Source organism: Camelus ferus, chromosome 24 (assembly GCF_009834535.1).
Source record: "Camelus ferus isolate YT-003-E chromosome 24, BCGSAC_Cfer_1.0, whole genome shotgun sequence".
Lineage (NCBI taxonomy): Eukaryota > Metazoa > Chordata > Mammalia > Artiodactyla > Camelidae > Camelus > Camelus ferus.
Window position 1 is genome coordinate 17,135,292 of NC_045719.1, and position 24,872 is coordinate 17,160,163.

Here is a 24,872-nt window from a genome sequence, read left to right on the forward strand (position 1 = left end):
AAGGCGGAGCTCGGAGCCGTCTGTTCCTTCCGGGCGGGAGGGCGTCAGCCGAGCCCGAACCCGGGCACGTGCCTGGAAGTCCCGAGATTGAGGACCAGAACATCTCGCGATCTTTCTTAAATAACTAAGTTTTTAAAAAATTAATCACCATGTTGTCTCTTCTCACGTTAGTCAGAAGACTGATCACTTTTCCTGTCTGTAAGTGTAAAGGTAAGGTCGTTCTCTGTGGATTAGACAGACCACCAGGCCTCGAGCTTTCCTCTTGGTCGCAGCCTTCTTGTTCAGAAGTTTGTGTTTCAGTGGTGCCCAGATGGACTTGAGGGGTTCTTAACTTTTTAGGGGTCACAGACCTCTTCGAGCATGTAAGCCCCTGCAAGTGTACAGGCATAGACAAAATCTTACATACAGATACCAGCAGTTCACAGATGTGGTAAAACCCGTTTATGAACTTCAGTGGAACACCCCTCCGCCTTGTTACTTGCCACATACTACTCCATACTTCTTCAAACCTTTATGACGCAGATTACAGGATCTGCATGATGTAATTGGTTGTGTAATTTCTTTTTTGGCTTCTGCTAGAAAGTAGGCTCTGTAGGGGAAAGGCCAGATGTGTTTTGCTCACCTTCTTTCCCAGGTCACAAGTACCTTGTAAGATGTTGGTACATTATAAGTATTTTTTAAATGAAGTAATTTTAAAAACTGGATGAACCCTTGCAGTAACTGGTTGAAGCTGCTGTGTTCTGATAGAGGAAAGTGGTGCTTATGAATCAGGGTATATGAAGGAAATAGACTGCAGAATGACTCAAAGGTCATCATCCTCCCTCCTCTTCTAAAAGAACACTCTTCCTTCAGGGCTTTCCATCTCAATAAATGCCACCATTATCCACCAGTTATTCAAACCGGAAACCTGGGAGTCATTCTGGTCTCCTCCCTTCTGTCCACCTGTGCACTGTAACCCCACTCCAGCCACCCCCATCCCTCTCTAGGACCCCTCCATTGCTTTTTTATCTCCCTGCTTCCATCTTTGGTCCCTCCAGCCCAGTTCCCACATGCAATTCTACATGACCTCTTCAACAATACAGATGTGCACATTTAGATCATCTACTTGAAACCCTTCATGGGTTTCCCATGGTCCCTAGAATGAAGTCAAATGTCCGTAAGATGGATGTAAAGGCCTTCAGGGAGCTGTCCATCTCTCCAACCTTGCCTGTCACCCAGCTGTCTGCACTCCAGACCAGTTTTCACTTTTGTCAGTTCCCCCAACCGTCTGTGTTCCCTCCTCCCTCGGGGCCTTCACTCATGCTGCACAGGCTTCTGCCTGGGAGCTGCTTTTCTCCCCACACCACCCTCTGGTCTCATTTTTTTTCCACCCACCCTTCCTGTCTTGGCTGACATGCTATTATATTTAGCCTTCCCCATCAGTCTGGTTTGGTTAAAACCCCTTGTTCCGTGTTCTCATCAGTCTTAGTCATCCAGTAGCTAGTGAGAGGTTGTAATATGCCAAGCCCTGAGGATGGAGAGAAGAGCAAACAAAACAGAATAGTCCCTGCTCTCAGGAAGCCCCCAGTCTAGCAGGGAAAGGGGAACATTACATTTCTTCTCCTCTGGACAGACTCTCTGTGGGCAGTTGCCAGGGTCATCAAGGGTTGAGTGGCAGAACACCAACAGATGATTAGCAACAAGGAAAGTGAGAGGCATGCGGGAGGATGTCCACTCAAGGGAGCAGAAGTTCTGGGCTGGGGAGAAACCTGTTCCATGGCCACCTTGGCAGCCATCACCACACAGCTTGAGCCCATGCGGGGGCCCCACGCACTCGGTTGCAGGGGTAGCTTACATGCTCCCATGCCTACTGCTAGAGATAAGTGAGCACTGATAACCTGTGTTCTGCTAGCTTCTGTGTGGAGGCAGGGCCTAAGCCTTCCCTAAGTCCCTTCCCCGGTTGTTCCTAAGAACTTGCAGGGCGTGTCTGTGGCAGTACGGGGCCTCTCTCTGTACTTCCTCCCCAGCCTCCTCGCTGGTACCTCCTGCTCCTGTGTCCCTCACCAAGTGCCACACTTCCTGTGGTGAAAGCGAATGCTGATGCCCTCACTGTGGCTGCCAATTAAGCAGCTTTAGCTAGAGTCTTGATCCCAGTTAAGACATAATGATTAAGAATAAATACAGTTGACCTTGAACAACACAAATTTGCATGGTGTAGGTCCACTTATTCAAGGATTTTTTTTTGATAAATACATCTGTATGGTACTGTACAGTCCCCGGGTGGTTGAATCTATGAATGCGGAACCGTATATCCAGAGGGCTGACTGTAAAGTTATATGAAGATTTTCAGTTGCACGGGGTGGGCCCCACAACCCCCGTGTTGTTCAAGAGTCAGATGTAACGTGCTTGTCAAACAACCCCACATCGTCTGAGCTGTAAAGTATCTATCGTGTCAAAAATCTCAGGAAACACAGTGCATATTGGGATCATGCCATCAGCTGGAAGACACGTCACCCCTCTTCTCTTGGTAACTTGTGTGAAGTGTGATGGTTGTTGCTCACTGTATAAACAGTGGCTACTCCAGTTGGCATGGGACTCCTTGGTGATGCGGAGAAACATTGAAGTTGCAGTCAAGACCCTCAGGATCCCCAGCTCCCAGCCCCTGAGAGAGGAGCAGAGCCTGCAGTGCGTGTCCTGAACTGTGGGGCTGCGCGAGCCAGAATAGCCCCACCGTAACCAGAAGCTGACAGAGGGAGCCCAGAGATGGTCATGGTCCTGTCTGGACTTGTTCTTTGGATATCACTTCTCAGGAACCTTCTCTGATCTCCGTTCCTCCCTTAAAACCAAGTGAGACGTCCCTCAAGGAGGTACGCCTGGTGGCCTGTTTCCTCCATCACAGGACAAACTACAGTGTTTGGATTGTAGGCTCACTTGGGCAGAGACAGGTTTTATTTTGTCACGATTTTCAGAGCCTTGCAGGCCCTCATTGGTGCTCTGCTGACTGCCTCGTTACTTAAACTGTTAATCGTTGTCTAGAAGGAGAGAACACAGGTCAGTGGAGGGTGGGGAGGGGTCTCTGTTCCCACAGTTGCTTATTTTTCACCTGACAGATGCATGGAAATATTTAAAGGCAGAAAAGAGAGAGTGACTGAAAATAGGCTTGACCCTAACATTTGCAGGGTCCGGGGCAAGAATATAAATGGAAGCCTACTTACCATGTGTCTGGATATTTAAATGCACAAATCAACCTAATAAACCATAAAATAGAGTATGTCCTACCTTCTGCCTCAGCAAACATACCTTCATAACTGAGAAGGCCAAAGCCGGATTTAGGGTCCTCAGATTCCGTGGAGTTCTGCTGTAGGGGTGGTAGCCTGGGGACAGCCTGGCCCGGGGACAGCCTGGCCCGGGGACAGCTGTGCCAGCGCCTTGCCCCTCCCTTTCACCCCTTACTCACTGGGCGTCATGAGGTGACAGTGTGCACGCGGGTGAAACCCCATCCCACGCATCCAACTTGCCTGTCTTCTCCCCAGCCCTCCCCAGCAGCCTTCACCTGGCCACACCTGGGCCTGCGGCTGTACACGTAGACCTCAGGGATGAGGCCCACAGAGGCCCTGGAGGCATGCATGGGGCCATCTGGGCAGGAGATTCTGGGGTCCCAGTACCCAGGACATGTTTAAGAGGAGGGAAGGCAGGAAGGTGAGGACCTGGGTGGGCACATGTCCCAGCCTCCAGACTCCTTGCTGGGTGCAGAAGGGCACAACCAGGAGATGGCCCTCTTGTGCAGGGTGGAGGGTGGGGCCAGAGGACTGGGACGGGTCATAGGAAAGTTTGGAAAACAGTATCATGAGAAAGGGCTTAAAAAGAAGCTCTCAAAGAAACTGGCGGTGCCGTGGGCCCACCATGGCTGCCGCATCCACGTGGCAGGCTGCGCACAGCTTAGCTCCAGGCTGCACATTTTACATCGACTCCCTGTGAAGGCAACCCCTCCAGGGGCGTTGCCCCTCTGGGTCCCAGGCTCCTGCAGTCTCCTCTCTAAGTTTTGACCTCAACAGTGATTCTTGCTTTGCAAAATCTGAATGAGAGAAAATAGTTTTAAGGTCCCTTTTGCTTACTGGAATTACTTCTTAAACCCACGCCTGTTACATAAACACTAATTTAACATTGCACATATGGCCCTGAAATGCTGACAAAGGTCTTCCCAAATAGTGGGGTACTTCCCTTTCATTCTGAGAGCCAGGATCATGCTCCTCCTTATTTTTCACCCCAGGGAACTGCCTCTGAGCACTGGTCCTCCCTCCACTCTTAACAGAGGCCCCACCCATTACTTAAAATGAATGATTATTTTTAACACTTACTCTTTGTGCATATCATAGGGAAAGAATATTGTAATTACTATAATTCTGTCATCTTAGATTCCTCCCTATTTTGCTCTCTGCAGACCTCAAATTTGCTAATCCCCAGGCTGTGACAACACCTGCCTTCTTAAATTGTCAGCCTTCTTTGATTTCCAACCCCCCTCCCGTATCATGGTTCCTAATTTTGCTGCTACGTTGTTGACCTTTGTTTGTTTTGTTCACACGTGATGTTGGTTTCTGTCAGCTGTGCTTGCACTTTGAGATAATACAGGAGAAGGTCAGTCAGAAAGCTTTGGGGACAGTTGGCTGTGGGATAAAACAGTGAGGAGATGGAGGCTCAGAGATACTCATTTCCTGAGCTTGCAAAGAAATCCTCAAAAGACGCTGAGAAGCTGAGGCCTCCTCCCAGGTGCCCGTCATTTCACGTCCTCACAAGACATTGCTGCTCCTGCCCCAAGGCAGGTGAACCGACCAGTCTGGCTCCCACAGCATGCGCAGCCCTGGGAACGGGGCAGGGCCAGAAGAGGGGCTGGCCAGCCAAGGGCAGGAGACCCATTCTGGGTAAAGGGGTAGTGTCAGCCAGCTTCCTCCTTGGTGGGGCACTGGAGAGGCCCAGAGCCCCGTGGGGCACAGAAACCCCCACCCTACCTTGTCCACGGAGGCCTGGCTTCCTGATGAGGCAACCCCTGCCTTTGGAAGAGCAGGAAATGGAATGCGAGATTGCGCTGACCATTTTTTAGAGAACTATTCATTTTGTAAAGTCTCAAACTACTTATGATGCCCTATGACTGATCTCATTATCTTTTCTGCTAACTCTTCCTGGGGCACTTGAGTGTTGAGTGGGTTCTGACCGGGTCCAGCTGCCCTGGCCTTCATCTCACTTCTCTCCTAGCTCTTGGAGGGCCCTACCCAACCCTCCCCGAGCTCCTGCCGTGGCTCCTTGAGCCCATCCTGGGACTTGTGTGCCCAGTGGCTTCTGGCCTCTTGCCTTAGCTTGTGTTCACTTATAGCAACTCTCTGTCCCTGTTGGGGAGCAATTTCTGAGATGATCTATTTGGTTCCCCATCTACTTGCACTAAGGATCTGAACCTTTTGGAAGGATTGGAAATCATCAGTGTGGATTGAACATCTGAGCATCTGTACTCTGCTCTAAGACAAGGAACATTACATGAGTGCTAGCTGCTGTGTAGAGTGTTTTCCTCTATCCTAAATGGCCCTGCACCAACATGCACTTGGAGTTCTTGCCTTCTGATTTTCATTTTTGCCATTAAAGAGTTGGCTTTAGACATCTCTCCTAGCACATTCATATACTTCGCAGATTTTCTTTTCTTAATATGCTTATGGACTGAAGTGACAGATCCCCAGAGGTGTTAGAAGTGTGTCTAAAATCATCACAGTTGCCTGAATGAGGCCCTGGGGTGGAGAGGGTGAGCATTCAGAGACCAGGGACACGCGCTTCAGTGTATGGACTTTAGGAGATTTAATTTGGAAGATCAAGATTTTTTTTTTTAAGGTATTGTAACTCTTTTGGGCTTCAATTTCCTTATCTCCAAAGTAAGTTACCAGTCTTATTTACCTGAGTTTATAGACATTTTAAAAATAAAAGTTTGTATTAAAGTATAACTCACATATAAAAAGTAGACAAATCACAAGTGTACAGTCAGATGAATCTTTACAAAGTAAATACTTGCTAATCCAGGTCAAGAAATAAAACATCGTCAGTGTCTTGAAAGCCTGTGGTTTATGCCCGTTGCCAATCTCCTCTACTCCCCTATGCCCTCTGAAGGAAGTCTTTATAAATGAAGTTCTGCACACCATATTTCTTTTGGGTCTCTCTTTTTGGTGAGATTCATCTCTGAGTCATGTAGCAGTGTTCCATTTTCATCACTGTATAGTTTTCCCTTATGAGATCCCACCACAATGTATCCGTTCTTCTGCTGGACATTTGGGTGATTTCCAGGGTTTTGGGATGCTGTTGAATTAAGAAGCTGTGCATTGTAAGTATCTTCTGGTGCATTCATGTACACATTTCTGTCGGGCAATACCAAGAATGGAATTGCTGGATGATAGGCTGTGCCAACAGCTATAAGAGATTGTACCAATCACCTTCCCACCAGCAGCAAATAAGATGGTCAAGGAATGTTTCATTAATCTTTATCACGAATAAGTGTGTTTGCCAAATAAATGCCCCTAGTAAGAGGAGAAGCAGCAGAGTGTGGCAGAAAGCACACGAAAGGGAGACCTCCAGTGAAGCATAAAATCCTTCTGGACCGTGAGGTCCTCATACCTGAAGCAGAGCTGATCTCGAAGACCACTTTCATCTCTAAGACTCTGAGGAGAATCATTTGGTGATTCTCATGAGAAGTGCTTGGTTCATCCGGTGTCTCCCTGTGCCGGGCCCAGGACCAGCTCTGGGTGGACGCTGAACAGCAGACGTGTCCACGCGGGCCATGGGTGTGCTGCCTCAGGAGCAGAGCTTGGACTGCAGCAAGGACGCTGACGGCTGAAGGGCTTAGGAGGGGCCGCTGGGAAGTGAAGCATTTGCATGAAGGGAAAGATCTGAGGCCAAAAAGAGCTGCAGGCGAGACAGTGCTTGGGCCACTGCGGGCAAGTCACCAGACCGCTTGGCCACACACGCCACCACCTCTACGCCCAGAGTCTGGGTGGGGCCTGGGGGTGGAGGCAGCCCGTGGCTGTGCTTGGGCCCAAGTCACAAGAGGAACTCAGAGAATGAGAATCTGTTATTTTCAGCTTCTGTAGAGGGAAGGGAGCCCCAGGCTCAGGAAGGAGTTCAGATATTGGACCACTAGGGCCATGGGTACTGATGACAAGAGCTGAAGCAATTTTGGTTGTCATCCTTCCTGGGTTTTTTTTGGGGGGGGTTGTTTTTTAAATCACAACTAAAGAGGATCCAAACACTCTTGTGCCTCATTGTTTTCTCCAGTTAAAGCTCCCAGGAGCCACATCTTGGAGCCACCCCACAACCGGTTCATGTTCAGAAGTGACCCAGCTTCTCCAAACCACTCAAGGTATGCAGGACTGGCCGGGCCAAGGAGTGGACGGATCAAGGCCCCGCAGCTCCCACTGTGGGCAGGGTGAGTGTGTGTTCCCAGACCTGGGGCACGATGGTTCGTGATTCCACAATGAAAGGACTGTCTCCATACAAAGACCCGAGCAGGTACTACTCACTCTGAGAGGAATGGAAATCCGCTTCCTCCCGCCCGCCGTGATGCACACGTTCCGTGAACTCAGTGTGTCTCCCTCCTTAGCCCCCAGCCCTCCTGGTCACTCCCCTGTGGCTGGCCAGACCCGCTGGCTTTTACATCGCTGAGTCCTCCTCGCCGGGCCACTTACGGACCATGAAACAACCACATCTGCCCTTCCTCTCCCTGGCATCACCTCCCCCCTCATGGTGCCTCCTCTGACAAAGTTGCCTCATCCTCTCCTGAGGGCCCTCCCTCCAGCCCCCCCTGCAGGGCAAGCAGTCAGTCAACTCAGTCTGAGAGGAGGGCACTCGGTCCGGAAGAATATGACCGAAAATATCTCATGGGCGTGCGCTCCAGCCCTCACCACACTCCGGGTGAGTCACTTTGGGCACTGCCTTCGTCCTGGGGCTCTTTTAAAAAGCAGAGACTCCCAAAAGAGGTCAAGCGTTGAGTCACCACCCCTGGTGTCCCACTGTGGGTTGTTTTCGTCAGATCACTTTCCTCTGAACTAGGAGGAGCCTAGGGGTGGGGAGAGCTCCTCAAGGTCAGCGAAGATTGCTGAGCAGTAAGGAGGAGACTGGCTGACAGATCTGATCCAGGGCTCCTGAGTCCCCATCCCTTCTTCCCACCAGCCGCCCTGCCCCACCTTTGCAGCCCTCCCCTACCCCGCCCCAGCACCCAGCTGGGGCCCGCAGAGCCTGCTTCTCTCTGGGCTTGGTCCCGCTACAGGTCAGCAGGTGCCAGCCCGCACCTCTAGCCCCGTCTTGAGCCCCTCCTCCTCCACACCTTCTCCTCCAGTCCCGCACCTCACACCTACCTGCCTGCGTGCTCAGCAGGTCGCATCGCTCTGCTCGCCACTCAGCACGAGTGTAGCAAAACCAGATGCTGGAATGAGCCTTTGCAGTGTACACATACACTTATTGCATTTAGTCTTCCCGACAAATTGGCAGTGGGTTGCTATTATGCCAATCCCATCACTTAAGAAACAGAAATTTCAAGAGAATTAAAAATAAAATGAAATAGTGTTCAAGGGTTGGGGAGGGGAGGGTCTCACAGCTACATAGTGACCAAGCTGGTTTGAGTCAGCAACTTATCGGATGTCTGGTAATGTGCTGGAGGACATCAGAGGCATTCCTGGAGGACCTGGCCCCTCTCCCAGCATCAGGCCTGAGCCACTCAAAGCTCTGATCCTTCTTTTTTGCTTATTGCACCAGCCAGAATCGCCAGGGCAATGTTGAACAGAGGGGATGAGAGCAGACGTCCTGTCTTTTTCCTGATCACAGAGGGAAGCATTCATCTTTGATCCTTAAGTCTGATGTTAGCTGTGGGCTTCTCATAGGTGCCGTTTCTCAGTTGAGGAAGTCGCCTTCTATTTGCTGAGAGTTTTTAATCAGAAGAGGAAGTAGGGTTTTGTCGGATGCTTGTTCCACATCTGTTAAGGTCATCATATAGTTTTCTTTTTAATCTGTTAATATGAAGAATTAGACTAAGTACTTTTTGAACATTAGACCCATCCTGAATTCCTGGGTTAAGTCCTACTTGGTTAGGATGTATTATCCTTTTAGTATAATGTGGGATTTGATTTGATACAATTTTGTTAAGAATTTTTGCATCTATGTTATGATTGGCCTGTAGTTTTTCTTGTGGCGTCTTCACCTCGTTTTGGTATTAGGGTAATACCAGCCTCTCACATTGGATTTAGAGGTATTCCCTCCTCCTCAGTTTTCTGGAAGACTTTGTGTATTATTTATTCCATAAATGTTTTGTTGAATTCACCAGTGAAGGGCTATTTTGAGTCTCCTTGGTTGCGATTTAAAAAAAAAAAACGTAAGCCAGGAAATGTCAACAACGAGCAATCCCGACTGCTGCTGTGAATGCCAGCATCCTTACCAGCTGCAGACGGGGTCATTGTGTACCATCCCTGCCGGCTCCCAGGAAGAACGAAGCCTGAACGATGCTCTAGCAGTACCTTGTGGGGCTAAATTCATGAAGAGCTGCTTTTTCATTTGACGCAAACATTTCAGAAAACAATGGCTTCTAAGAATTAGTACTAACTCTTCCAGACCCTGACCCCCCACCCGCCTCACTCAGGACCCTCAGCGCTGTCAGTTTGCACTCCTTCCTCTGCACCTGTGGCCGCGCTGCCCCCACCCCTCAAGGGGCACATTCTCTCTCTTGCACTGTTCAAATTCTTTCCATCCTTCCAGGCCCAGCTGGCATCTTTCTTGACTTCCCTAAGAATCCGTCAACACCACCCGAGCCTGTGTCTGAACTGCTGTCACCCTGACAGCCGAACTGCACAATTAAGCCCTTTGCTAAGTTCTGCCTTGTGTTATTTTCTCGTTGATTCTTCTACACGTTTCTCTCTAACTAGATTATAAATTGCTGGTATGATATTGCCACACACACCTGATGTAAGGTTGACTGATTTAATGCCTAGCATATGGCAGAAGAATGTCTACCTTCACAATGTCTGCTCATTCAGGGATGGTTCTAGAAACAAACATGAGGGGGAACATCTTTTCATGTACAACTTTCTCTCATAAATGACTGCACGTGTTATCTATGTCACGTCTGTGTATCTCCTAAAACATTACTGGGTTTTCCTATTGGCAAAATGACCTTATTTTTTTTTAAATGAAAACTCTAAAAGCATATATGACAGAAGTTAGAATCTCCTAATATCTGAAGCATGTTGGCCTCCATTTCATTACACTCTACCATGAGGTGGAGAGCGCAGTTCTCATGCTCACGTTTGACAAGGCCCGTCTAACCAGCCCTGGCATGGTCCTGCTTCCTCTGAGTGTGGCCTCACCGCTCACTCCTTGGCCCCAAGCTGTTCCATGCCTCAGGCCTCATGCTGTGCCCTTGGCCTGGCAACCCACCAGGGTCTATTTCAGATATATCTTCAAGTAAATACTATCCACTCCCGCCCCCAAGCAGAATCAATTGCTCAAACGTACGTTTCTAAAACCACATTTTTATTTGTTTCATCACATTCTATTTGTAAAAATCTTTAGAACTCATTAATAAAACTCATTAATAAAATATGCCTTCATTTCAAAAATAAATAGTGAGGTTGACAGTCATTTCCATCATTGGAGAGTTTGTCAGTATTTCCAAAGGCACTGAGCATTGATTCTCATGGACCCAACCCAAGCTGTTAGCAATTGTTAAAATAAACACGTTTGCCACCAAAACCCAGGAAGTCTTTAAATATCATCTAGCTGTTTTCCAGTTCCCCATTCTTCTGATCCTTGTTTCTCCGTGTGTATAATCTCCAGTGTCTCTTTCTGTCTGCTCGTGGCTCTGTCTTGGCCTGCGTCTCCTGGCTGTTTGTTTTCTCTTCCCTTTTCCTGCCTTTCTTTGTTGCCTTCCTAATTCTTTTACTGTTTTTGGAACTTGGGCTGGCTCTGCGTTAGGTCACACCAGGTCCTGGCAATCAGGAGTCGAAAAGGACAGTGACTCTCAGAAACATTTTTAGCCTCGGAGCCCAGCGCTGGTGAGGGCACTGGGGTAGGCACCACATTTTTACCTCTTGCCCCAGAGAAATCCAGCACAACCGCTGGAGAAATCTTGCACAACCAGGTGCCTGCGTAGTTACCCCTTCTTATCTAATCCCTGGAGACCAACTGTTAACCTGAAACTAGTACACAGCAAGTGCCTTGAACCCCCTGATCCTGAGAGTCAGAGCCACTCAGCTCTCACACAGCCCCAGCTCCAGTGGGTGCCCAGATCACAGTGCTGGTTAACTGATGTTATGTTCATGTGAATCTTACATGATTATATTTTTGTTCCCGTTAGATAGAAATTTATCTTGAGATAAAATAACACTTCAGCGTTAAAAATCCAGTGCTGCATCTTTGCAACTGTTCAGCTTACCATCCACACAGGCTGTTTTTCAGTTTTTCTTTAGGTGTTACCCCCTCTATATTTCACATCCCAAATAAGTGTATCTAAAATTGGAAAACACACCTTCCTCTGACAGACGATCTTCCAGGTCTGTCTTCTGCTCTTCTTCCTCCTGCTCCCTGCCCCAGGGGCTGACTGGGATCCAGGGCAGACCCAGGGCTCCCTGGCCCACGGGGAGCCCCAGCAGGAGAGGGCGGGGAGAGTGCTGTCAGGATGCTGGTCCCCCTTGCTCCCTCTGGGCGGAGTCCCAGCTCCCAACCGGAGGACCCAGGTCCTCTCCAGGAAGCCTTCTCCGTGAGGCTTTCTCCTTCCATAACAGCCCCTGAGCTGCACCCCACCTTCTGGTTTCCTGACACCCAGCCACACCCCTCTAAACTCTTCCTTCAGTGAACCCTCCAGGAATTTCCCCCACTCAAGGGTGCTATTGGTTTCCTGACGATAGACTGTGAGAAGTGTTTGAAGTCCTCATTCAGAGGGAATGGCAGGTTGACAGTGTCACACCACGTTCGGGTAGACGCCTAGACGTAACCTCCTGACAAAGGAGAGTGCCCGACTCAGATGGGAGCCTGGATGAGAAACCCTTTGATTTCACTCAAGACAGTTGCATCTCAACGTATTCTCTCTTTAACCAGCCATCCTGTAATGACCGTAACTCAGTGTTCTATTGCTGCAGATCCTGTGCTGGGACTGATTAATGACTTAGACTGCAAAATTACTAGGCCAGGAGTAAATGCTATAGAAGTTGTTTTGAAACGTGCTTTCGATCACACGTGAAATTTGGAATCATGGCACTCTTAAACTCTTCCCAGCTTCTCCATGTAGGGGGAAGTCACGTTGTGATTTTATGCCACCCGTGTAAACAACTCCATTGCACTTTGCTCAGCTGGTTGGTGAAGTTTAGGGGGAGCTAGGATTTAGCCTGAGAACCGCGCCTGCAAAGTCCCGGGTGCTCTGTGTCCTGAGGACATCCTGCATGCCAGGCCCTGTGCCCAGCGTGCAGAGCCCCATCCATCTGCAGCTCAGTCCTGTGATGGGGCTGCTGGGTCTCTCTCCTTCACCTGTCCCCAAACTGCTATGCTTTGGGGTCCCCAATTCCGTGACGTCCCTGCAGGCCACCAAGGCAAGCAGACAGCCCCTCACTTGGAAGGAGACACCACTAATAACTCGCATGGGCCTTCCCGCAGGTTACCTCACCCGACCGAGCTGACCAAGTTATGAACCTAGGACCGCCCCATGGTACCGGGGTGACTCGCTTCCTGCCCACGTCATGACACACCTCTCACAGACTAGACGCCCCGTCTGTTGGGTCTCATGGAGGGAGAAAGGTCTCTGGAAAGACCTCTTTCTCTCTCCTTTCACAGGGTGGCTTCACAGTTCCGGGAACGAGCAGGAAGGGAGATCTTGTGTCCCATACACAGAGGCATTGGCATGGCTCCGTGCCTCCCACTGTCACAGCCCATTATGGTGATCCCACAGAAACCGCTATGTGGAGCTGAGCTCTCTGCCCCTCCCAGGCCACCCTGCTCACCACCCCCAGCCCCGCCACCTCTGCCAGGCCCTCCTCCAACCAGGACTGTACCTGCAGAAGTCTGAGCCAGGTTCAACAGTGGTCAGTTGGCTTCACAGGTTATTTCCTCATAACTTGACCCTGTGTCTTACAACACTGAATTTGGGGGAGCCCCCTTCCCCTGACAGCATCACGGCAGGTGTTACTGTGTGTGCATTATTCACTATGAGTCAGGCAGTTCAGACAGTAACCGGATGAAGGAGGAAGTTGAAGGTTCCAGCAGCTCCGTCGGGTGGCAGTCTTTGGAGGCCCCCCTGCATTCTGACCCCTTCTTGCCCTGGGTTCGTGGCCCCATGCACAGGAGCACTGCCATCAGGCCTCTGGAGCAAACCACTGGCCTCTGCCAGAATCCCCCAACCCCAGGATCCCAGTAGTGCTCCCTGGAAAGCAGAGCACTTAGGCTCAGCCGCCTTCCGTTCTACACACTCACATCCTCAAGGGCATCCCCGCAGAACCGACTAGAGGGGTAAACTGGCCCAGCCCTTCAGCCCCACGTCCAGATGGAAGGGAAGGACGAACATTCAAATGGGAGAGTTCATTGAAAGAGAGGAGTTGTCAGTGACCAGAGAGGGAGGTGGCCTTTCCTTGCTCTGGAGCAGACTGAGAGGTGAAGGAGGGAGAGCCAAGAGACCACACACTCCCCTTTCTCCCTGTGATGCTGTGAGGTCGGCCCTGAGCAGCAAGGAGGGGAGAGATTTAGGATTAGATGGGGATAGGGTGCTGACATTTTAACTTAAGTGGCCCTGGACGTTTACCACCCTCCAAGTGAAAGTAAGCCTGGGATGTCAAGGAGTCAGGAATGGAAATTCAACTAAACGTGTTTACATGTGTTTCTTTAAGCTGGTAAAGTAAAGCCGTTTCCTGTCTGTGTCCTAGCAAGGTCAGCTACTAAATAGATCAGCTTCCTCCAGCCCCAGGAGGCCCTGTTGACTCTGGGGAAAATCCTTCTCATTCTGTGTTTACTCTAGACCATCTGGGTCTGACCAGAGAGCACAGGCTTTCGGAAGACAGACTCAGTCTGACTTAGAGGTTACTCTGCTCACCTGCCTGCTGCATCCTTCCGCAGGGGAATGAGGACAGGGGAGGGCCAACCCCAGCTCAGGAGAGAAGCAGGGAGAAGGAAAATATAGGAAGGAAAAAATGTGTAGAGATCACTCTCAAAAAACCTCAGTCCAGATACAGCAGTCAAAAGAAAAACAAACAAATAAAACAAACAAACAAAAAACAAACCAGAGACCAGAGTGATAAAGAGGGCTGCTGGAGCAAGGAGGCGTCCTTGGCTTCTGCAAATCCTTAAGGGACAGGGATCCGATGGCTCCTTCAACTCACATGCACCCTCGGCCTGTGGACCAGCCAAGGAATCTCTATCCAGGGCCTCGGTTTTCCAGACTGTCAAAATAGACACCAAAAGCTGGTTCCAGCGACCTCACCAGGTGGCATGGAATCAAATACGATTCCTTGGTCTCATATGAAAAAGAAACTCTGAAAACTGCACAGTTTCCCAGAATTTCCCGTCGCCATCATTGCCAATTCCTGAGGCCCCTATGGAGACCCATTACCTCTATAGTTCTCCGAAGGATATATTTAGGGCATTCTTGCTTTGAAACTCTCTTTGGAATTTTGCAATACAGTAGTCTACTAATTTTAAACATGCTTACAAACAAATTGTGTTCCAAAAGGAGACATGCAGGTTGGTTAGTTGGCTCTCAGAATTCAGTTTCACATAAAAACTGTGCTAAAACAAACGTATGATTCATGTGCAGCCAAATTAGTAGAAAACAATACTGTTACAATGTGGTAAAGCAGCCAAATGGGAAAAAAAGTACACTAAAATTGACTGGGTAATTGTAGGTTGACTAGCTTAAATCCAGGTACTTTAAAATTCTCCACAAATGCTTGACTGCTCTTGTTTCCTGCATCTTGAAGCCTTGTGCTGGGCATAAAGCAGGTATAACAAGGCGGGGACGAGGGAATGTGGAAAATTGTGATGGAATTCCTGGCAAGTCAGAGCAACCCACACATTTCTCCTCTAGAACTTCCCGGAGCCAAGCCTCCTCCACTGTCCGTGACCACCGACCACTTCCTGGCTCCACCCAACCCTTAGCACTTCTCTCCATCTTCCTCCCCTGCCTCTAGCAAGGATGGGACCCACAAACAAGGTATCAAGGTTTGGGGGGAGGAGGGGTTGACAGTTCTACTTTCAAATTTATTAAGGTAATTTAACTGCAAGAAAAGAAAATAGCAGCCCTCAGTTGCCAGGTTCTAACCCAGAGGGGCTGAGCATAGGAGCCACACGTTCATGAAGTGCCCTGAACGTGGGGACACCTGGGGGATTTCCCAGGTGACTTTCTTTAGTCTCCTTCCATTGTGTGAACCATGCAGAGGGCCCCTAAGAAAGGCACCCAGAGGTTCCTGGCCTCGGAGACTCCCTCTGCCTTCAAGGCCTGATGTCTATCTAGCTAAGCAGGCAGTGCTCAAAACCAACCCAACTTTCCACCTCTCGCTGCACCTTGTACAAAACTTCCTCTCTGACAGACTTTCAAACCTAGGAACACAGTGCCCCGGGGCAAAGGCAACAGACATGTGGCTGCAGTGGCCACAGAGGATTTTTCCTATTTTTAACATCTACTTGTTCAGTGGTCTATACCTTCAGCATGCCAGCTGAATCCAGGCCTTTCTTTAGGTCTTTAGCCAACATTAAAAACCCAGCGTGATGGTTAATTTTATGTGTCGACTTGACTGGGCCATGGGATGCCCAGATATTTGGTCAAACATTGTTCTGAGTGTGTCTGTGGGGGTGCTTTTGGATGAGATTCACATGTGAATCAGCAGACTGAATGAAGCAGGGGGCTCTCCTCTGAGTCAGGGTGGGCATCCAATCAGTTGAAGACCTGAGTAGAACAAAAAGGCTGAACCTCTGGTGACTAAGGGGAAAAACACATCCTGCCTGATTGCCTTGAGCCTTTGGGCTCAAACTAAAACACAGGCTCTTCTTGGATCTTGAGCCTGCTGGCTTTTGGATTAGAACTTACACCATCAGCTCCTCTGGGTCTCCAGTTTGCAGAGTGTAGATCGTGGGACTTAGTGTCTTGAATTACATGAGCTAATTCCTTATAGAAAATTTCTACTACGTATCTATCTATCATCTATCTACCTATTTAAGATAAACTTTTGTTTTTATATTTATATATGTGTGTGTGTGTGTGTGTGTGTGTGTGTGTGTGTGTGTGTATACATATCCTATTGGTGCTGTTTCTCTGGAGAACTGTAACTAATGCACCCAGTCTATCCAAAAAAGTGCAGTTGAGGTTGAAAATACTGATAATGAGGAAAAGGATGTCAGTGCCCTTCAGCCAGAGGCCACCAGGAACACACGTGTGGTTGGCCTGCATTACTTTGAGGGAGAATGTACACCATGGGGAACCGTGGAGTGTCTCTGTAAGAGGATGTTGGGAAGAACCTATTATAGGGAACTATATTCAATATCTTGTAATAATCCATAATGGAAAAGAATCTGAAGAATTTTTACATATATATATAAATAAATAAGTATATATAACCGAATCACTTTTCTGTATACCTGAAACTAACACAACATTGTAAATCAACTATATTTCAATTAAAAAAAAAAAGAGAGAAAGAACCTATTATAGATTTTGGGCTTTGGGGTGATGGAGGAGAATCCAAGAAAGCGGGGGTTTATCCTGGCTTGCGCACAAAAAAAGTGAGGACAGAAAGTGAGACGATTCTATGATTATCTCAACAAGTGTCTTACCTCTGGGGAGGGGTGTCTAGAGCAGGGATAAATCTGGAATTGGTAAAGAAGCAGCAGTCACTCATATTAGCCAAGAGAGGGAGTGTTTGGAATTCTGGGGGTGGCACAGTGACTTTGTTTTTCCCTGTTCTTGGACAAAGTTATGAAGTGTCCCTGTTTTGTCTCACTTTGTCGTGGTCTCCGGGTGGCCTTTTCTGATGTTGGTGTTCTGTGAGATTGTTTAGGTCATTTCCACTCCCCTAGTTCTCCCCCCGAACTGCACCCCTGGCCTGTCCCTCCACCCAGAAGAGAGCTGAAAGCTGATCTAGGGGAGGCGGGGGGAGGCTGAGTCTCACTTGTGCAGTTGCGGGGGCCCTGGGATCTTCTGAAGGGAGTAGCCCCTTGTCTATCACAAGCTTTTCAAGTTCCCTTTGCAACTCCCTTTTAAAAATCTCTCCTATTCTGTATTACCAAAAACCAAGCACGTCACGTAATTCACAAATTCAATCCTTAAACCAACCCTAGATTGTAAGTATAGTATTGTTTTCATTTCGATGATGGGGTCACCACGGTACACACAGAGTCAACAACAATAACAACAACAAAGCAAACCCAATAACAAAGAGCCACCCTCTGCTCACCACTGAAAAGTCCCTCTCGTGCTTGATCATGTGGCCCAATGTGTATCCATATCTTACGGCAGATTCGGAGGACTCCCTTTCCAGTCTGCATACCATTTCCGGAGTAAACTGCCATTTGGCCGCGGATCAAAACCCTGCCCTGCTCCCTACTGCCTAGAGAGTTAAGCCCAAATGCATTGCATCAAGACTCTGGCCGGTTTTGAGACCCTGCCTCGACTCCATTGGTGTCCTTAGCCCTCCTTTTCCCCTAAGTGAGCTCTCTGCTGTGGCCACAGCCGCACTTTCATTGCCTCCTGAACCCGTCAGATGCATTTCCACATCCGTGCCACTCCCTCCAGCTGGACTATTCCCCTGCCTCCATCCAGTCTCAGTCCCATCTCTCCTTCTCAACTCAGGTCTGACTTCTTCTTTGTAGCTTCCCTGGCAGGTATCCTGTGCTATTTCATATTCTTATGTATGTTTTTATGTATCACCCTTGTTATCCCAATAGGACCAGTGGTGGATTGTTTGCAAAACAACCACAATAATTTGTCCCCTGCCTAGATGTGTGTCCCTCTGCAGCATGACTTTCCTTGGCCACTTCTGCCTTCAAGAGGCAGAGTCTATATCTTGACTCTTTCAAATCTGAGTTTGATCCTAAATCTGACTTGTTCTGGCCAGTGGAATGTTAGAAAATCCTGAGACCCTATAAGGAGCCTGGGTTAGCCAGAGAAGGATGAGAAAACACAAGGAGCAGAGATGGATCATCCCAGCTGACCAACCAAAGACGAGCTGTCCTAAACCAAACAGCTTGCCAGCTGCCAAGTGTTTGAGAGAAGCCATCCTAACTCATCCAACACCAGTTAAGCTGTCCCGGACAGAAAAGCCATCCCAGCCAACCCAAGGAATTGTCAACAAACAAAAGATGTTTGTTTTTATATGCCAGTATATTTTGGGATGGTTTGTTATGCAGCAAAAGCTAATGAACACAAGATTCTAAGCTCCATCAGATGTTGAGGTATGACCCACCTTACCTGAATCCTCGGAATCCAGTCTTGCAGATGATAGCTGGTCCTCAGTAAAAGTTTGTTTTTGACGATAAAAATGCCAGTAAAGAATGATGAAAGCTGGAGTTTGAAGGAGGCCAGGCCTAGCCTTCAGAGAGGAATGGAGATCTGAGAGTAACTGGGAAAGCTGTTTCATGCTTGAAACATGGACTAAGCCAACCGGATGATATCAGAGTTCACGGTAACCTACCTTAACTCCTTGGAGTTTCTATCATGAAATTCCCTTCTCTCACAGGACTGTAAAGCTGTGCACAAACTTGGCCAACAGACGCTGGATTTAACTGGTGGAGTGGCAGGAAAGGGTTACTCTTGGGAAGAGAGATGCAGCCTGGGGGGGGGGGGTGAGATCTCACATTTTATCATTCCTTCATCCATTTATTGAATGTTGACTGAACACCCACCATGTGCCTGGTGGTGTGCTGGGGACCAGGAGTAAAGAGAGGAACAGTCTGGTCCTGGTCTTCAAGGGGCTCTAGGTCTGGAGGGGAGAGGAGCATCAGGACACATCTGACTGCCTCCTGGCTCGAGTTCAGCCAGATGAGAGGTTAGTTAGAGGCTCCTGTCCTAGTGCTCATTTTCTCGGACAAATTGACTGTGTTATTGGTTTACCTCTCCCACTCGTGGGAGTTTATAGACAATTTTCCAAGTCTTTAAGTTTATATTTTCTGAACCAAATTGAACTTGTCTTAAGAAAACAAGTGAAAATGAATCGTCCTTAATAGTATGATCATCTAATTCCTTCAGATGTAATGCAACTCTGTGTAGCTGGGTCCTGGGTGCCATGTGCTCCACCGTCAACACCTCGGACTGCGGTCAAGGACAAAAGACTGCCTGGATTCTCCGAAGGCTCAGTGACATCCTGCCTGACGGCCAAGGGCCTGATCGTGGCTCCCAGGTGGACTATCGTGGTAATATACCCCACCGTGGATTATTGGGCACTGAGTGCTTTTTCGTTAAGTGCTCACAGTTTTAAACCCTATTGTTTCTCAGTGACCTCATTAGATAGGAACCACTGATATTTCTCTTTCACAGATGAGAAATTGGAAGCACTAAGAAGTTAAGTAACTTGCCCAAGGTCACATAGCTAAGGAGGAACAGACCTGGAGCTTGACCTCGGTGTTTTTGTTCTCATCTTTCATAAAGCTCACACCACTTTAGACCCGGCCTGTTGATAGCCCTAGGGAGACTGGTCTCCCTTCTTCCCCCCTGTTCCAGAGCTTCAGTGTCCTCGCAGCCAAGCACTTACTTGGGTGGTAACTGGCCTCCTGCTGTTTTCACTCTTAGAGGATTGGAAATCCTTCTGACACAACGCTTTACTTCTTGTTTGGTTTATCTTTCCTAAAGCTCAAAGCAAGTAAGAGAGCCTGACCTGTTCCCTTCAGGCAGCTTCTGAATGAGAGACTTCCAGAACTGTCAGCCAACACTCAGCTGACAGCAGCCCAGCTCCAGGCTGCAGGTGACTCAGGGAGAATCTGGGAGGCTCACTGGCGCTCCTGTCCCAGTGCCTGGCAGTAGTCACTGCTGGCTGAGTGAGGGAGTTCCTGCATCCAAGACCTGGGGAACGACCTCACCTGCCAGGCCAATACCAGTCTTTTCTACTTTTAGTTACAGAAGATTTTTAAAAAGAAGAAGAGAAAAACCTGGAGAGAGGTGATCTCCAGCCCCTCCCCTTTCTTTATTCCTCCCTCTGGGACCACCTCCCTCCCTCTCCCTTTCAGCCCACCGCTTTCCTTCTCCTTTCTTCCCCCCCCCCCCCCAAGATCTCCTCTCCCTCTAGTGGAGTCCAGCCTATGGTAACTTCCCCCTAATTCAGATTGGTTTTCCTGTGTTACCATGGCAACCCGCTGCTCCCAAGGATTTTCAGCAGTCACTTTGCCCCTCTGTTTTTCATAGGAAATCTGCATTCTACGTCTTGTCCTTCCCAACTCACCACTGCCAGTTTGAGCAAAACTCCAGCCCCAGGCTCTCCAATATTTTTAAGCAGCCATATCTCTTTTATATGAACTAAGTTGATGTATTTTGAATAATTTTAGATGCGATATCAGTCAATTTGGTTAATTCCGAATACATCAGTACCGTTTTCTCCTTGGAGTGTAACCTGGCTTACTTAGTGAGGGGTGGACAAGTTGAATTTGTACTTATGCAGAGGCGTTGATAGGAGCTGACTTGTGCATACTGAGCAGGGAAGTGGTTCAAATGCGACCATTGGTGCCCCAGAGGGAAGGAGGGAGCAAACCAGGAGCCTGCCCCAAGAAAATTGTCCAGTCCACAAAAATACCCAGAACTCAGCATCCTCTCCAAGCCCTTGCTGAGCAAAAGGTCCCAAATGTGGTGCAAAGAAAAGAATATGCCCTCTGAAAATAGGCAAAATTGAGTGTTATTCTCAACTCTGTTAATGAACTAGCTGTGCTGTGTGAGCTTGGGCAGGTTCCTTACCCTCTCTGAATCTCAGTAGTCTTTCAAAGTTATTGGGAGAAACAAATGGGCTAATGCACGTTAAAGGGCCTAAAGTAGTTCTCGGCACACACTCAGTAGAAAGTAACTGCTGTATTCCAGTTACTAGCATGAGCCCTAGCACTAGCATGAGTCCTCTGAGGCAGCATTGAGGTTCAAAGCTGAGCACCAGAGGCAGATACCAAGGTTACCACATAATCAGACTGCGCAGCTGGTAACCCAACCAGGTTCATGGTCTGAACACCCCAAGGTTCAGGATGGAAGCGGTCATGAGAAGCTAAGGCGCCAAGACTCATCAGATGCTGTTACAGGAGCAACGTCCTTGAGTTGTCAGGAGGGGAAACTGACCCAGCAAAGGAACCGCACACTGCCAGCGTTCAGCATCCTCTCCCCTTCTCCTTGTGTGTCAGGCAGGCCGGGAACTGGGAGCGGAACAGTAAAAGGGAGAGAAAAGCCAGGTCCCTGCTCAGCCCAGAAAAGAAGGCTGAGCACACACGAAAGGGGCCATTTGACCTGAGCTAGTTCAACAGGACCCTTGAATGTGGGGTTGGTTCCAAGCCCTGAACCTTCAACTTGAAAAATACGTCGTGCAGAAGATTCTTAAATGAGTGCATAACAGGATGGACTGAAATAAAATGCTCAACCTAAAAGTTGAAAGTTATATTTTATTCGGCAGATTGTGTTAGGACGCAGCCCAGGACATAGCATCTCGGATCACTCTACGAGGCTGTTCCAAAGCAGCAAGGTAGAAGCCAGGATAAGTGAGTTTTTGCAACAAAGACCAGGTAGTTGGAACATCAAAAGATTACTGTTAAAGAAAACTAGATATCTCAAGTTAAGGGATTTAGCGCTTTTTTATGTCTGAGAAGGTGCAAAGGTCTGGATTCATTGAAATCATTCCTTTGATATGCATCTAGCTCTCTAGGGCGGTGTCCTGTTCTGCTACATCCCAAGTCCCCTCAGGGGGCACCGCTGGGGGTGGCTGCAGAGGCCGGGCTGCCTGCTTGTCTGCATCCTGAGTTCCCTCTGCTCACTGTCGGGGGTGGAGGTAGTGGCTGATGACTTGATGGCCACAGCATCCTTTGTTTACTGACACAGCTGCCGATACTTTTCATTCACGCTGGTGAGAAATTTCTTGATGTTGATAACCACAAGGGCCATGTTAACAGTGCTGTACCTACTAAGAGATTAGAATCTTCAAAAGCAACTGCTACCCCCTTCTAGGATATAGAAGAAAGGCTGGGAGAAGATCGAGTAAGATTAGTGGACCCTTATTTGGAAGCTGTTTCCCAGGCAGAGGTAGCAGGCAGTGGGGCAGAGAATCTGTTAGAAGGTGATAGGCTGATGTTTTAGAAGAATCTGGAGGGGAGATACTGTGGTTAAAGCCTCTCCTGAAGGTGGAGGAAGAAGGGAAGCCAGTTGAACTTGCAGAGGAAAAGGAACGCAGGTCTCATGGGTTGGCCAGGAACTCCTCGGGTGGGAGCTGTGTGCCCGCTCTTGAACAGGACTCTGCCCAAGGCCATCCCAGAGGAGCGGGACAGCCCAGCAGAAGTTCTTCCTGCGGTGGACCCAGGAGCCAGCAGGGAGTCATAAGTGGCCACCTGGAGGAAGCACCATCTAGGACAGCAAACTGCAGCTGGGGGTATCCTGGCAAACTCACAGAAGAGATTTATGAGAAGAAAACTAGCATTTGAACGTCACACAAAGGACACCGCAGAGGACACCAAAGCCAGATGGCAATCGTACAGATCTAGTAAGAACTGTTCTCTTCCCCTCGTCCTCCTCTCTCCTTGAGCCAACCCTGGAGAAGCTAGAGGCAGGACGGGGCAGTAGGGGAGAACCAGATGGGGAGACGGAGGAGGGAAAACTGGTCGTCCACGCCTGCCCTCACCCACTGCACGTCCCTAGCCAAGTATGGTCTTAACTGGGAGAGGAGCTTAATCCAGGTGAAAGATAACATTTTTTCTTTTTTCAGCTTTATTGAGGCATAACTGGCAAAAATTATATGCATTTAAGGTGTACAATGTGATGGTTTCAAATAAATACACATTGTGATCGCTACAATCAAGCTAACTGGCATTCATCACCTCACTTAGTTATCACTTTTTGGTTTTGTTTTCTTTTCATCCCCCTGTCCCCCTCCCCTCTGGCAACCACCTTTTGTTCTCTGTAGCTATCAGTCTGTTTCTGTTTTGTTACGTTTGTTCATTTCTTTTATTTTTTAGATTCCACATATAAATGAAGGCATACTGTATTTCTCTTTCTCTGTCCAGCTTACCTCACTTAGCATAATACCCTCTAGGCCCATTCATGTTGTTGCAAATGGCAAGATTTCATTTTTTTTAGGGCTGAAGGGCCATGTGATGTTTCATTGCATATCAATCTGCTGTCTGTCTGTCGATCTATTTATATCTTCTTTATCCATTCATCTATCAATGGACACTTCCATATCTTAGTTATTGTAAATAATGCTGCTATGAACGTATGGGTGCATATATCTTTTAGAATTAGCATTTTTGCTTTCTTTGGAAAAGTACCCAAAAAATGAATTGCTGGACTGTATGGTAGTTCTGTTTTTTGAGGAAACTCCATACTGTTTTCCATAGTGGCTGCGCCAATTTACAGTCCCACCAACAGTGCGTGAGTGTCCCCTTTCTGCACATCCTTGCTGATACTTGCCATTTGTGGTCTTGTTGATGATAGCCTTTCTGATAGGTGTGGAGTGATAGCCCACTGTGGGTTTGGTTTGCATTTGCCTAATAGTTCCTGATGTTGCACATAGCCCTTCCCTCTGCTTCCATCTACATTCTTCCCCTCTCCTCTTTATTCAGTGAGCTTTTGCTTCACAGGGTCTTCTTTCTGTCCCCCTCACCTTCTTCTTTGGTAATTTGTTTTTTTACTGACTTGCAACACACATACAGAACAAGCATATATCATACATTTCAGTAAAATTTGTTCAGAAAGCCCCAGCTGGGCAGAAACATGTTGTGCCCTACAATGTCATAAAAACTTTAGAATAATGGATCAGGATGATATCACCTAAACAATGATCAATCTTACATCACCCAAAACCCAGATAACCAGACCTTATATGCTTCATTATGTGATATAATAGAAAGCTTGTGGTACTGATGCAGGAAAATGGGTGTGGGGGCTTGAGGAGGGCCATGTCCCAGGTCTTGGTGGAACCCCTTGGACGTGCCCTGCCAGGTGTGGGTCCTTGGCTTCGCACAGGAAAGAACTCAAGAGTAAGCCACAGTTGAGTAAACGTAGATTTATTTGGAGAGATACATACTGCATAGAGTGTAAGGCAAGAGAAAGGCAAGAAAAGAGGTTGGGTGCTCAGGTTGAAGTAAAAGTAGGTACACACTCCACAGACAGAGTGCAGGCCATCTCTGAAGAGGAGGGAGTGAAAAAGGGCAGCCAGGCATGGTGTTGCCAGTTTTTAATGGGCTCAGTAGCTTCACACACCTACAGGTGAGACCATTCTAACTACCCTGGAGAAGGGACTGGGATTCCCAGGAATTGGGCCACCGCCCATTCTTTGGCCTTTTGTGGTTAGCCTTGGGAGTGTCATGGCGCCTGCGGGCATGTTATTTATCACGCTATTGCAATGAGCATATAATGAAGCTCAAGGTCTACTAGAAGTCAGACCTCCCACCAACTTAATCTTCAAGGCCAACTGGGAGTAGAATCTTCCACCATTTTGGTGTTAAATTGCTGTCATTCCTTGAATGGCTCTGCCCTGCCCCCTTCCATCCTGTCTTAGCACCTCCTTTGAAGTATGCTTGTCACATAATCAGCCTGCATCTCATCAAACCTCTGGAACCAACTACCAGTTTGTAAGAGATAAGGAACAGAAGAATGTGTTAAACAATGCCACAGGGGTGCAATCAGCCAAATCCAGAGTTTGGGAAATTCTACAGGATAAATGACTTGGTTTCTACAAAAAGTA

At 48.2% G+C, this 24,872-nt stretch overlaps 1 long non-coding RNA gene across 1 annotated transcript; it reads left to right on the forward strand.

Annotated features, from left to right (window-relative positions):
• The first annotated feature begins 46 nt into the window (after positions 1-46).
• On the forward strand, positions 47-23,060 carry LOC116659557. Its single transcript, XR_004314919.1, has 3 exons — positions 47-210; positions 7,282-7,917; positions 19,208-23,060. It is a non-coding gene; the product is annotated as an uncharacterized LOC116659557 (long non-coding RNA).
• Positions 23,061-24,872: the final 1,812 nt, after the last annotated feature.